This window comes from Protopterus annectens, chromosome 15.part0 (assembly GCF_019279795.1).
Source record: "Protopterus annectens isolate FY-2018-M chromosome 15.part0, PAN1.0, whole genome shotgun sequence".
In the NCBI taxonomy this organism is placed as follows: domain Eukaryota; kingdom Metazoa; phylum Chordata; order Ceratodontiformes; family Protopteridae; genus Protopterus; species Protopterus annectens.
Window position 1 is genome coordinate 366248122 of NC_056749.1, and position 14811 is coordinate 366262932.

The following is a 14811-nucleotide window of genomic DNA, read 5'->3' on the forward strand; positions in this document are numbered from 1 at the left end:
TCAGTAAAATATTTAACCTTTTTAACTTCCATTTGATATTTGAGTGCTGTTTGGTTTTATAATTTGTAGTATTATAGACATGTCTTCCATTATGGCATCTTGAAAGGCTTTGTAGAAAAGATTTGCGTTAAGAAGGGAAGGGAGCAGGAAGACCAGATAATTGCATTTAACCTCTGTTCAGAATTGGGGAAATCATGAGTTAGGTTATTTGATGTGGCTGTTTTGCATTTTGGTGCTGATGTATACATAGACAGGTGTTGATCCCCTAGAAATACAAACTGTGGAAAAGTGTTTTTCTATTGTGGACTCTTCCATAAACCAGTCATATCTAGACCAGTTTAACTATTTTTCTCTAATGCTGAATGCTTTGCACTGAAAATGTGGATTTGTATAGTAATCAGTGGGGAGCTGCATAACAAAAACATCTTGGTGTACTTGAGCTAGCTAGTACCTGTAACCCAGGAGTATCACATTTGCATCTGTACTCATCTTTCGAAACCTTCACTTTCATACATTTTTATGAAGGAGAGCTAGTAGCATTTTGGAAGAATGACACTTTTTACAGATGCAGAGGAATTGATGGAGAATTGTACTACTTTGCAAATTATACAGAGGATATGATAGAATCCCCCCCATCTTCAGTGTGTCTGATGTTTTGTTTTTTTTCATTTATGTGTTTGACTTGTACTATAAAATATTCTGAGAGTTGGTATGGCTGTGAGTGACACCTTTCCTCTTACTTCCAGTCATATCTACCATAGTGTTTGTTTTTTATATAGCAGCCTCTGTGAAGGAATCCCTTTGTACTTGCCACTGTATGGATCTCAATGCCAAGAAGAAAAAATTATCCCAGTAGCACTTAGATTTTCCCAAGACACTTGCATAACACAATTTTCCTTTATTCTTTAACGGCTTATTTCTTTTTCTAGAGGTTTCTGTTGTGTTCCTAGTATTTTTCTTTGTGGCTGCCCTGAAATTTATATTTTCAGAAAAATGACGATGTACGTGTACAACCCAAATTCTATATCCTGTTTCTGCTCTTCTTAAATTCTGGATAGTATTGTTCTAAGTCCTTTGGTCTTTACATTTTCAGGGATTGATCTAGTTTGGACTGTTGGAATGTTTTAATTTGATTTCATTATAGATATTTTATATTTTTAAAGCCATCTTCCACTTCTGTATAGATGCACCTACTTTGTTGTCAGAATTGTAGTGCCTGTTTGGCTCATCTTAATGCAGCAGTAGTTATCACTTAACTGTATTTCTGTTCCATCTCCTTATGTATTTTCCCATTTGATGTTTACTTGGCTCATAGATGCACATAGGATACAGATTGTATGTTAATTAGATGAGCCCTACAAGTCCACTACATGCTTCAGTGTTGCACCACTCATCCTCTTATTTTTACATTAGTATTTTTTTTTTGTTTGTTTTGCTTTTTTTAATTGAACTGTCCCAGTCCAAGTACTCAGGATTTGACAGACAGTTTTTAATATTTTCGTTAACCCATTCAAATTGATAAGTTGTAACTGTACATATGTATTTAATACTTCTGTTGCAGGATAGAATGGATGTTTACAGATCTTAAACTTAAAATATTTGTGAAGTTGGGTTCAGGATTTTGGAGGTGTTTACTATAGTATTCAGAATATGTACAGGTGTGGAAACTGTTTTGATATTTTTAAAATATTTTTCTTAATCAGACATGGATTTTATACCACATTGGTTGATTTCATGATATCAAAACTGCAGCTGATCTGTCAATTTTTTATCTCCTTTTTATGACCATTGGTGGTTTTCTCAGAACCATTGGTTTCTATTCCTGAAAGTAGAGTTGGATTATAAATTTATGAGAAAATACCACAGGAGAACAACATTTGTAGCTTGGACCATGCTAGTTTGAATGAGACCCGTAGTTAACACATTTTGTCAGATTCCCAAAATGTAAAAGCAAATGCATAAACAAAACACCTATTGCTAGCCAGAGTTATAAAATTAATGGGCAGAGGAGGTTTCGTGGTATGCCACTTATTGTATGACTGCTACCTTATTTTAGCATTATGTTTGTTTCTCAAGGGCCTTAAGCCCTGTTTTCTTTAATGATGTGGACAGTTCCTGGCTACAGTTTCTTCAAGACTGTCCCAGTTAATCCTGTGTCCCTTTGCAGAAGTAAAAAGGCTTACACATTGATCATGCCTGCAGTGATGGAAAACGTGCAGAACTGTAGTGTGCTTGCTTCAAAGATGTAGATGTTACCCTTTCAAGTCAGTGAATATTCCATTGTCTACTAGGTACGTAGCTAACATTAACTCTTGGTTTTTAGTAATGTAACATTTGAATTATTCCACAGATTGATTTATTTTTTGTGGGAGAGGTTAGGTTGGGAGGGTGTTGTAAATTAACATTTTGCTGTTTGTCAAGCCTAATTTTTTCCCCAGTTAACTAGTAAGAATATGTATTGGTGAAGTTATATAGTTTGAATTCCAAGTTATGTGTAACCTGAGCCTGTGTTTTACTGTTCAAGGTAAAATGAGTCAGGACTGGTGTAGAGATGAGCGAGGTGTAGGGGGGAATATATATATATATATCAGTGACACGCATTTATTGCATTAAAACTCGTAAAAGTAGATAAAAACATGTTATCAGTGCCTGGTAAACATGAACTGACAGTGTGCTTAGTCCTGCAGGTAAGGGTATTTGCTGAGGCATCCAAAAAAATGGCACCCCATATCAACATCCTTCTGTCAAGTAGATTCATTGCTGTTTATTTTTAAGCTTAATGTGTATTCCTGAAAGCTTTACTGATCAGTTTTTGCTACAGTGTTTTTACTGACATTGTACACTTATGTAGATATGTTGCTAATGCAGTTTCTTTTCAGGTTTGTAATATATTCACTACTGTGTTTAAAATTTTGAATGTTGTAATGTAAGCATGTTCCTTAAAAAAAAAAAAAAAAAAAAAAATGCACACATTGTTAAACACCAAATGCAAATTTTCTGCCATGACTGTTTCTCACAGTATTGGTTCACAGCAGTATTAATATTCATAAAAGGTGACTGTTAAATTAGGACATAAGAGAAATAAAATGAACATGCTTGTACAAAATTGTTTTGTATCTTATTTAAAAAAGGTGCGTGTTTAGTGTGATTGTCAGTTGTAGCAACCGTGCCTTACTTTTCATAATTGTACACTATTTGGAAAAGAAAAATATATACAAGACAGAAAAATGTTCAGTTGTATTTGCACATTCTTTATAAGCATCTTAGTACTCTAGTTCTATGGAACCCTGTCATGGTCCTCACTTCATATCCTGAGCAACAATTGTCATTGTTTGGTTTTGGATTTATGCAGTGAAGTATATTATTTTTTAGACAATGAATTCCTGATTCCATCTCTGACAGTGGCGCAATACAAAATCTAAGAGCTGAGCTTGTGAATCCAGACATAAATTTCAGTGGAAAAGTAGAGAGGACTAACCAAATAGTGCAGAATATCATGAAGAAAACAGCTGAAAAGTAAGCGCTATTACTGATGCCTGAAACAAAACGCAAATTGAAAAATGAGGGAGGAAAGCAGAAATGGAAACAGTTATCATAGAAACTGCAGATTACTACAAAGTTATAAATACTTGGGGATAAAAAAAGAATGCAAAAGGCATTGGAAAGTCCACAGCCTGACGTTTTGATGCGTTTAAAGCAGTTCAACCAAGGTCCTTTGCAGCTTTGTGGGAGGTAACAAAACCTGTATAGACAGAATCCCAAATGTTTTTGCAAGACATTCACATTGAAGTCTATATTCAGAGAAGACCAACCAGAACTGTTGTATCCAGTTCTGCTGTGAGAAAACAGAGAAATATGATAACAGTTTCAGTGTGTGTGTCCTGAAGTACAGTCTCCAAGAAGTGTTGTAGGACTGCAAAACTGGCTGAAAAGAAAGATTGGTTGTAAAGTATAAGCAGTCTTGTTAAATCCTCCAGATAAGGAAGACAGTTGAAGACATTTGAGAAATATAAAGACTAACAGAATTCAAGAAGTTATTCTAAGAACTGAAAAGTCTCATGCAAATTGTCTTGTAAATGCTTTTGATTTTGATGTGAATAGTCAGTGACTTACTGTTGTTGTGTCTTTTGGCTTTTCTGGGTTAGGGGTCGCCACAGCGGAACTCCGGTCCGCTAATGATTGGCAGTAGATTTTTATGTGCCTAGTTGCCAGCCCTGACACACAACCTTCAACGAAGGTACACCCATTCACGCATGTCTCCACACAGAAGACGCTTTAGCTGAGAATCGAACAGGACAACGTCTTACTGTGAAGCGACAACGCTACCGCAGCACCACCACCGCAGTTCTGTACTGTTAATTTGCAGTAGTCTGTATGTGTAGTAATGTATAATACCACGTACAGATATATTTTAATTTTATATGGCATTCATGCTAATGAGGTAGCAGCATTGATTTGCATGTCATTTATTGCACACAGTTTCTAGTAATTTAAATATGAATATCCACCTCAGTAGTCTGGAGCATGTGCCTGTATCTCCATGTTTTAGATTAACAAAAGCCATCTTTGTGCTTCGCAGACTTGCATCACCATGGCGGTACATATGCTGGTGTCAGATGGGATCATGCCAGATCCTGGGTGCAGTTTAAGTGGTCTTAGTACTTGTAATTCATTTTAAGGTGTTACTCTCACAATGTTTACATTAATTCCCAGCATCTGTGTAAGTCTGAAAGTTTTGACCGTAGAACTTTTGCAAAAGAATACTTTAACATTGTCTGAGAAGCTGCAAGAACGTATATTGACCTCTGCTGTATCAACAGCCTATTAAAAGACAAAGACACTTGCATTCTTTTCTACTGGCAAATGTCTGAAGAAATGTGAAAATAAGTCCATTTTCTTTTTCTGATGAGGATTTTTATATGACCCAGGTTGACTGCTTCATTTAATAAACACTAAATTTTATGGTTCTTTGTATCGGGTATTTATTTTGTAGATGCTTTAAACTGTGTTGTATCTTCACCTTACCTAGGAAAATAATGAGAGACTGAAATTCAAACTTATCAGTCTGTCCACCTTGTAGTATTTGTTATCTCCTTAATATGTGGCTAATAGTCTCAGACCAGATAAACAACCAGCTGCCTAGAGTGAGTTGATAGAATATATCATGTATCCAGTGATCATCAGGATTTATCTTCACATAAGGCTGATCTTTATCAATGTCACACAATATGAAAGTTGTTCCCTTAGCTGTATCATTTGACAAGGAATAAAGATTGTTATATAGGTAATGGGTTGTTAGTGCTTCAAAATCATCAGGAGGGGGAGGATGAGTTTAACATTCAGTCATAATATTGGACTGTTACCCACCATACATGTCTTCATTCCTAGCTACAAATTTCGATTTGATTCAGTACCTATAGAAAGAAGATTTTAGGTAGCTACTGCACTTGCAGCCATGAAGATCACTGAATTGCTTAGTCTAAATTCCTAGTTGCCCTCACCTTGCTGAAGGTCACACAGGCAAATGAGCGGTAAGCGAGTCAGATTGTGTACCACAGGAACTACAGCTCACAGCCTTAGCCCTCTGCACCAACTGCCATTGGGCTAGTGCTAACATCCCTACAAACCTTAGTATATGAAGCTCCCATACAAGTTAAAAATTGCTGTTTTCTTAATTGTCATTTTGAGTGCTTCACATTGCACACTGATTTGAGGATTTCTGTCTGTGTAGTACCTCTCCCATTGAGCTTTTATTTTCTTATGAGATCTTTAAAGACAACCTCTTCAAAATATTTATTGTAGTTGTCATAGGCTATAGTCTAAATTTACAACCAGAATTTTCTTACCTTTTCTACTTCAAATTTGTTTTTTACTCGAGAATAGATTTCAAGGAGTCTAGTAACAAAGACAAAAAGAATAGGAAGATTAAAAAATAATAGAATGGTATTGCATAAAAGAGTTTGTGCACCTATTTTTATACCACAAGTAAACTTCAAAGGATTTTTCTTCATGTCGGTAGTGAAAGTTGGAGATGTGAAGGGGAATGGATGAAATTGGAGACTTTTTGTTTGCGAATGTACTTCCTTCACTATCCTATCTTCACTATCCTATTTAATTTTTGATTAGAAGTTCTTTCAGCTAAAAAATAAACATTAAATACATTCACATACAGAAATAATTGTAATGTTTTAATTTTTGGATTGAATGGATTTCAGAGTGCCTTTAATGTTCGATGTTCCATTTAAACCAGTGTGTGTGTGTGTTGGTATTTAAATATCTGCAATTTTAACTTTTTTCCAAGATGTCTCACCTTCATATGTGTCATACAACTTGATCAACTATGAAAATAAAGATTTATGAAAATCTTCAACTTCTAGCATGTTTTGCTAAAGCATTTGACCTATACTGCTTTATCAATAAATTATATACATAAATGCTTTATTTAGGAAAAACACAAAAAGGAAATTATAACAAAATCATTCAGTATAAAGAGTAATTGTTTCTTTATGTAAATATATTTAATATGTTTAGTTTTTATAAAAGTGTATTTAACAGATTGATCATGTTTGTCATTTTACTCATTGGTATAAATTTAATTTGGATTCTTAATGATTCTTATGAAGTTCTTTTTTTTTCCTCAAATTTTTATTTTGATGAAATAACACAATCGTACCTTCAGAATATTCAATAACTATTTACAGTATTTACATTCAGCCTGACAAAAGGATTCAGATAAAAAACATTTGTAGTTAAATAATAATATATAAACTGTGATAGTTAGGAAGAGTTTGGCTCCATCTGTAGGGTATCAGTCAAATTCTAAACTTTACTCCATGGATTATTAACCAGTGGCTTAGGAAACATTCTTAGCACTTTAGTTCTTTTCTCCATTAGTATGCATTTTTTATATGATGATAGGAATTCCTCCATTGTGTGTGCTACATTAGAGTTCCATCTTCTAGTTATACATTTTTTGGCTATTGCTAACATTGTCCACAACAAATCCAGGTCATCTTTTTTCATATTAATATTAACATTCAATAAAATTAAAGACTTTGTCAAAACAAAATATATCAGTATAGATAGTTTGAAGAAATGTGTTAATCTCATTCCAATATGGTTTGATATTAGTGCAGTCATAGAAAATATGAGACCAATCAGCATTAGTGGACCAAAGATATCTCCAACATGCCGCTTGAATGGTTCATTTTTGAGAGTTTTTCAGGTGTCAAAAAGGATCTGTGTAGAAATTTCTCAATGAAAAATCCTCCAAAATTATGAATGTTTGACTGAAAATAAAATGTTTGTTTTATCTTCCATTGATAATGAGCTGTCTTATAGACAAAGTGTTATATAGATATGATAATTCATTCTTAGCATTGATGATATTATATATAGAATTCCAAAAAATCCAGTTTGTAATTTTTCGTACGGTTTTGAAGGATTAATTATGTATTATTCTACATCGATCCTTAGTGTATGCTGTGACACTCTGAAGAACCAACCAGTCATTAGGGGATAGGCCATAGGTTGACAGTATACTTTGTGGGTTCAAAGCTTGTTGGTTTTCAATACATTGCAACCAACAAAATAGGTTACTATTTTCCCATAAACTAAAAATCTCTCTGTTTTATCAGGGAAATCCCTTGTAATAATAAATGTTATTAACAATTTATGCCACAGTTTTATATCTAAATTTGTGTTATTGAATGTTCTAAACACATCAAAAATATTGTTAGTGTTTAGTTAATTTTGTTGTACTATACTGTAAATTTAAACTTTAGTGCCATATCTTAACTTTGTCAGTTAATAAGCATTGTTTGATAAATAATTTTCATTCATTAGTATAATGTAGTGTAACTGTTTCCAATTGGAAGAGCATCTAGGATTTATACATTTCATCACTATTTTTATTATAGATGCCTTTGTGAGTTATAATCTCTGGGAATTTTAACCCCCCTTGTTCCTATTTTCTGATATGATCAGAATATGCCACTCTATTTCTTTTGGGTACCATAGGAATTTCATCAGAGTTGAAGTGATTTCTTTAAGGATTTTCTTTCCTGGTAGAAGTATAAGGGCTTGTGCTATATATAATATTTTAGGTAACAGTACCATGTTTATCAATTGTAACCTATCATCAAATGTTGTAAAATTATTCCATTTGCTTATTAATGTCTTGATTAAGTCTATGGCTTTAGCATAGTTAAGCTGTAAGGTTTCCACTATATTCTTACCTAGGACTATTCCTAAATAGTTTAGAGTTGAAACTTGGTTTCCAGTAATATGATTAACTGGAACATGTATGTTCTTTTTTTATTTAATAATAAATATTTTGATTTATATTTGTTGAAGGAGAGTCCTGATATTTTTTGGAAATTTGTTGTTACTACATCCACTTCACCTAACACTTCCTTAGAGTTGGGTAAGGTAAGTAAGACATCATCAGCAAACATCATTATTTTAGATATATATATTGGTCATATATATTTATACCTGTTATCTTTGAGTTATTGCGCATTAAAATGGCAACTATTTCTGTGGCCATAGCAACTAGGATAGCGGACATGGGCCATCCTTGTCTAGTACATCTAGTGATTTAAATTGCTTTGGAAGTAAAGGGACCTAATTTGACATATGCTAGATTATTGGTTTTCTTTATCATTGTTATAAAAAAAGGGGGAAAATCAAATAACTGTAAAACTTTAAATAACCTGAATTTAAGGAGTCTAAGGCCTTTTGAATATCTAGATCTATTATCAGTGCTTCTTGGTTTCCTCTGTTGAGGTAATCTATCAGTGTCGATACTCTTAATATTGTCTTGTGTACGCCTGCTATGTATGAGACCAGTTTGGTCTTTATTAATTATTTTAGATGTGGGTATTTTCAATCTCGTAACTATAATTGACATAAATAGTTTATAATCATTATTCAACAAAGACCATTTGTCTGTATGAGTTGCAATGATTAGGGTCCTTATTCTCTTTTAATATGGGGGAAATTAAAGAATATCACCAAGAAGGAGGAATATTTGCTAATGTTTGAACTTCAAGAAAGGTTTTGTGTAGGAGGGAGATTATAGAAGAAGGGAACATCTATAAATTTTGATAATTAAGCCATCTATTCCAGGTGCTTTATTAGACTTACTTCCTTTAATCCCATCTATAATTTCTTTTTGAGAAATAGATTCCTCAGGAATTCTTGTTATGTTGGCAACTATATTCTCTAACTTCTCACATTCATTTGTACTTTTATCTTTATGATGCTCTGCATAATGATAATTAAAAGCCTCCAGAATGTCCCCGACTTTTTTCCTTTTCCCCATACTATCAATGTTATTAATTTTTGATTGCATCTTAACTTTCATGGATAGGTTATGAAGATGCTTAGAAAAGGTAGCATAAGAAGTTAATTTGTTTTTCCATGGCTAAATTAGTTTTATGGGATAATATTTCATTGTATTTCTTATTTGCTTCTTCTATTTTCTTCTTATCTGCAGCAATTAAGTTCTTATTCTATTGAAGAGCTACTATTTGATTTTGGAGTTGCTGTAACTCTGAGTCCCGTTCTTTAATTTTATTTTTGTACCAGCTGATGGTTTTACCATATAGATAGGCATTAAGAGAATCCCAATCCATAATTGTGTTTGCTTCAGGTTTATAATTAATCTCCAAGAAAGGCTAAAGTTCAGAAGTTATCCAAGATTTAACGTCTTTAATTTTTGTGATATATGAAGGAATCCTTGAAGTAATAATTAATTGATTGGAATTCCAAGTGTATGTATTGTTAACAGGGAATTATGATCTGAAAAGGAGACAAGGTTGTATTGAAAAATTTAAGATTTTAGAATAAGATCTTGTGAGAGAGAAATTTTATCTATTCTAGTTTGGGTACCATGCCTATAGTCTTGCTGAGAGAATAGTAAAGAATTTGGTCCCAAAGCATTAAAGGTGTCCTTTAATTTGAACATTTCTGTCCATTTTTTTAACTGTTTGGCTGAGGATGATAGTCTAGGGGATTTCCTGTTGGTAGTTTCTGTAATATCTGTGACACAATTAAAATCACTTTCTAGTATAATATTACCTTAGAAGTAGTTGTAATAAAGTCTAAGTGTTTCTTAGCTAGTCCAACCCCCATACCCGGGAACCAGTATAAATTAACCAGGGTCCAAATTCTATTGTTAAACTTAAGTATCACTAATAACTAAGGCCATGATTCCATCATTATCTAAATGTAAATAATTTGCGGATTTAAGAAAGTCTTTTTCCATAAAATAGTTACTTCTCTGGTCTTATTTTTATATGAAGTTTGAGCAAGTATTGTGTATTCCTTAGGGTCCCACATAAATGTGTCATTTATTTTAAAGTGTGTCTCGGAGAAAAAGTACTTGAGCCTTGTTTAGTTTGATACCTTAGTAGATTAGCTCTCTTATATGGGTTGTTTAAGCCATTAGTATTTAAGGATATCAAAGTTAAATCCATATCAGAATTCTTTAAAGATAATAAATAATAAAGGAACTTGTATTAATAGAATCCTGTATACATAATACCCTTCCTGAATAAACAGAATATCATTTGTATTTCTATTTATCTAAATAACTTTCCCCATGAAAGATGAAAGTAAAACAATTGTCAGGCATTTAAAATCTAGAAAAAGAGTTAAATAAAAATTAGCATATTTCACTCTGATATAAACTTTAATACACCCAATACATGGAATGAGATACATTCCTAGTCTAGCAAACAAAACTAAATCTGCTAGACTACCTATCCCAACCATCAGCCTTTGTTGGTTCGAGCCAATGAAAACAAAGTAAAAAATGGAGAATATATTATAAATTAAGAGAAAAATAGTAGTGATAAACAACTAATCAAATATTGATTTCAGTTTGGTTTTAGAGATAAGTTAAATACACTATTATTAGAAACATTAAACACCATTATTAGAAACTTTAAACATTTATACAGTAATTATTCACTAAGGAAGCAAGAGACATATTAGGATATCTGTAATCTGAATTTAGTGCTTAATAGAGTAAGGAAACATTAGCTTTATTAATCTAAATAATTCCCCCAAAAATACCTAAGCATGTCATCTATATTGGTTCTAATAAAAACTTCAAAATGGCACAACAAATCAAAGAATCATTTAGCATTTGTATTTACTTGCCCTGTGAATAAATCTTATGACAAGCTCCCACTAAATAAAAACTTCACAAGAATTGGGTGTTAACACATAGTGAGTGTGTGTCATTCCCAAAAGATGTTAACATAGATTCTTAGAAATATTCCATAAGAAATATTTGCCTTTAACACCTAAACTTTGGAATAGCAGATGTTTAATTGACTAAAATCAATAATAATAAACTGTCATCAGTTAATATGACAAAAATTAGTAAAAAAAACATTATTTATATAAAACTTATTCTGGATAGCATGTCTTTAAAGTGCATGACACAACGAGAGAATTAAGATAGAGATAGCTGTAAATATTTACCATAGTAATAGAGTAATACTGAAACTCAACTTATTTGTTGTGTTATCACAAGTCATAGATATTACTGAGCTCTTTCCCTGTCATAAAGTGCTAATGTACTAAAAAACATGACTTTATAATAACTAAAAACATGACATCTGAAACAGAAATAATATCCAAGATACAATAAAGAAATCAACATATTAAATGCAAACTAATTATAGTTCAATCAAAATTATTCACACATATATTTGCTAGGATTTAGTATAGTGTTCGAGTATTCCTACAGTTAATTACCATTAGTCGTAAGCATTTCTTGTAAATGTATAAGCCTATACTAAACACTTGCTAACTGCATGGGAAACTTATTTATAAAGATCTATTTATAAAAAAACTCCAGTATATTCACTAGAAATAGTGACTATAATTAACTATTTACAGGAAAAAATAACATTTCTGCATACATTTGATCAAAAAATATAGCCACTATTATAAAAGGAATGATGAATATGTTTGCAGACAGTGTAGCTCATAATTCTTGTAAAAGAAGCCTCCTATGCCCTGTTAACTATTCAGAGACTTGACATTCACAATTAGGCTTAAATATAAACATTAGATGCAATGTAATCTGATCTGCATGCAGAGAATGCATGATGTCCCAAGCTAAGTAAGAAAGCTTCACTTCTTAGATTTCAAACTGACATATTCATGCCCAGCACACTACACAGTGCAGTTTCCTGACCTCACTTTAACTGTCACAAAGTCTGCTTATTTACAGTAACAAATGCAAAGTTTAACTGTCAGATACTTCCAAACAATAAAATAATATTCAATACGCAAGAACTCATCTCCAGACATCACAAACCGTACCACACACACACAGAAGTTTCATACAGCCTTTCCCATAACTAAACTCTATATAACCGGCAAATTCAGAACATCCAAGCAGTCATTTAAAAGCATTCTAAAAAAAAATACCTCTCCTATTACATAAAAACTTTCAGATTCCCAGCTAAAGCTTCTAATTAATAGGCGGAACGGTCCATAAATTCATGTCATCATTCTTATTTCAAATGCAAAGTCATTTTCTGAAGTAAGCACTTACCAGGAACTTCAAGCAGAAACAATCTGGATCATAGAGACACTCGGACAGCTATGGACATCTAGCAATAAACCACTGCTGCTAAGTAGATATACAAGAGATGCATACTGCTAAAAATACAGGAAACAGTGTATCTGCCAAAATCAAGTTGAATAGAGTAAGTCCGTTGCCAATGAGAGAGAAAACAGTAGTTTAACATTAAACTCTATAGGAAACAAAACTTGTAATCATTTAAAAACCTTGTGCCATAAAACACACAAGCAACTGTCAGAGAGACCCAATTCATATCAAAAGCCTGCAAACAGCTTTTTGTTCACACAGGTACCAATATTTATTCTGAAACAATCAGAAGTTATAAATATTAAAGAAACTAGTTAATGTATACTAAATCATAGCTATGCCTGTTATCCCATGTATCCAAAACAGTTTTCATAAATTAATCTAAGCAGTAACTATGCCTGTGTAATAACTCAGAAGGGCTGTTTATTATTTGAAATAAAGCATGTCATCTTAAGGTAATAAAAGCAAAGATAGCTAACTGTTCAGTTATATCACTCAAACCAGTAAAATTATACTAATATACTAAAAAGCGTAAACAGTTCTTTAATTTGTATATGAACAAATAAAGTATAGACATGAAAAAAGCAAAAAGAGAAAGATAAACAATAAGAAAATATTGTCATGTCATACCTTACTTGAAAGTTTAGTAAGTTTAAAACAAATTATAGTCCAGTTGCAATAGATGCTTTGAGAGATTTGGTGGAACAGCAATCTTTGACTCGTTTTTTTTGTTTTTTTCTTTTTAACATCAGTCCAAGAAGATTTATCAGCAACTCTCTTCAGAGAAGCAGATGTTCATTCCATATCTTCAGGTAAGGAAGTAATGTTATTGTTTTTAATAAAGACATTGGCTTCCTCTAGGGCATTAAATGATCTCATTTCATTCTGATGTAGAATTTTTATTCTGTAAGGAAAGACCAGTTGAGTTTTGATGTTATTCTGCTTTAACAGTTTTATGAATGGCCAATCATTTTTCTTCTGTTTCAAAACCCTGGTAGAATAGTCATTATCAAACCTAATTGGGTTTTGATTAAATTTTAATGGAGTTTTCCTCCAGGCAGATTATAGGACCAGCTCATTATCCAAATAAGAGAAACTTTATGACTATTGATCTGGGAGGAGTAGAGGAGGATGTTGACACTGGCTTTCCTAAAGCTGTATGAGCCCTTTCAATACCAAAGGACATACCTTCCTTTAAATCCAAAATCTCTGGAATCCATGTATGCAAGAAAGAAATATCATCTTCAGCTCTCACAGGGATGCTAAAAATCCTTATATTTGACCTTCTCTCCCTGTTTTCCAGGTCATCCACTTTGAGAAGCCGAGCGTTTTTTTTTTTTTTTTTTTTTATGAAGAAATCTTTCTGGCTTTCTTCTTCCTTCAGTCTTCCATTAAGATCATTCAGGGATGCATCCAAGTGTGTTATTCTGGATTGATGCTACTGCTGTATAGGTTCCTTGAGAGAATCTGTTTGTTTCTGACAGTTTTCCTTGAGGTTTTGTAAATTCTCCTTAAAATCATCCATTTATAGTGAGAGTTCTTGTAGAGCAGATGTCACAAGCTGCATTTCTTTTTTTAAAGCCATGTCAGAATGAGAAGTCTTCGAAGTGCTCATCTCCACAAATGATATATTTTCCTTTATAATTTGACAGGAAAACACTTTCCTAACTTCACCAAAGTTACTGATAATATAGTTTATACTTTCGTCTATCAGTTCTAAGTATTTTTCCTAATATAAAATAAGTTATTTCCTGTTCTTTATACTAGTTTCATGGAGCTCTGAGAAACTGCTGCGATCAGTTGGCCATCTTGGCTCCGCCCCCGATTCTTATGAAGTTCGGATTAAAGAATGAAAGTGCTAAATCATATTGAGTCTCTCTCTCTCTTTGTGGCATTTTTTTATTTTAAAAAGTCTCGACAGTAAAATTTTGATGTAGCATGTAAAGGCTGCCCAAAAACTCTGTTCTTGCTTGTTACAAGGGCAATGTAATGTAGTTCAACAATAATCCAAGCTTTGTAATTTGCCATCTACATTCCAAATAAAATACTTGCTCATGTTAACCATTATTAATACTTCGGTATGTGTCCCAACTGAGCACTCCTCTTCAAGCTACCATCTAAAGTTCAGATTCTGAATTAAAATTCATCAAATAATGCCCAGAGATCCTGTTTCA

General features: G+C 32.8%; 1 protein-coding gene across 1 annotated transcript in view; it reads left to right on the forward strand.

Moving 5' to 3' along the window:
• The window catches only part of LOC122789830 (putative bifunctional UDP-N-acetylglucosamine transferase and deubiquitinase ALG13), a 2262889-nt gene extending 2261783 nt beyond the window's left edge, over positions 1–1106 (forward strand). The window contains exon 14 of the mRNA XM_044057268.1: positions 1–1106. This exon is cut by the window's left edge and continues 2303 nt beyond it. The gene's annotated coding sequence lies outside the window, so the exon portion shown is untranslated.
• The last annotated feature ends 13705 nt before the right edge of the window (positions 1107–14811 follow it).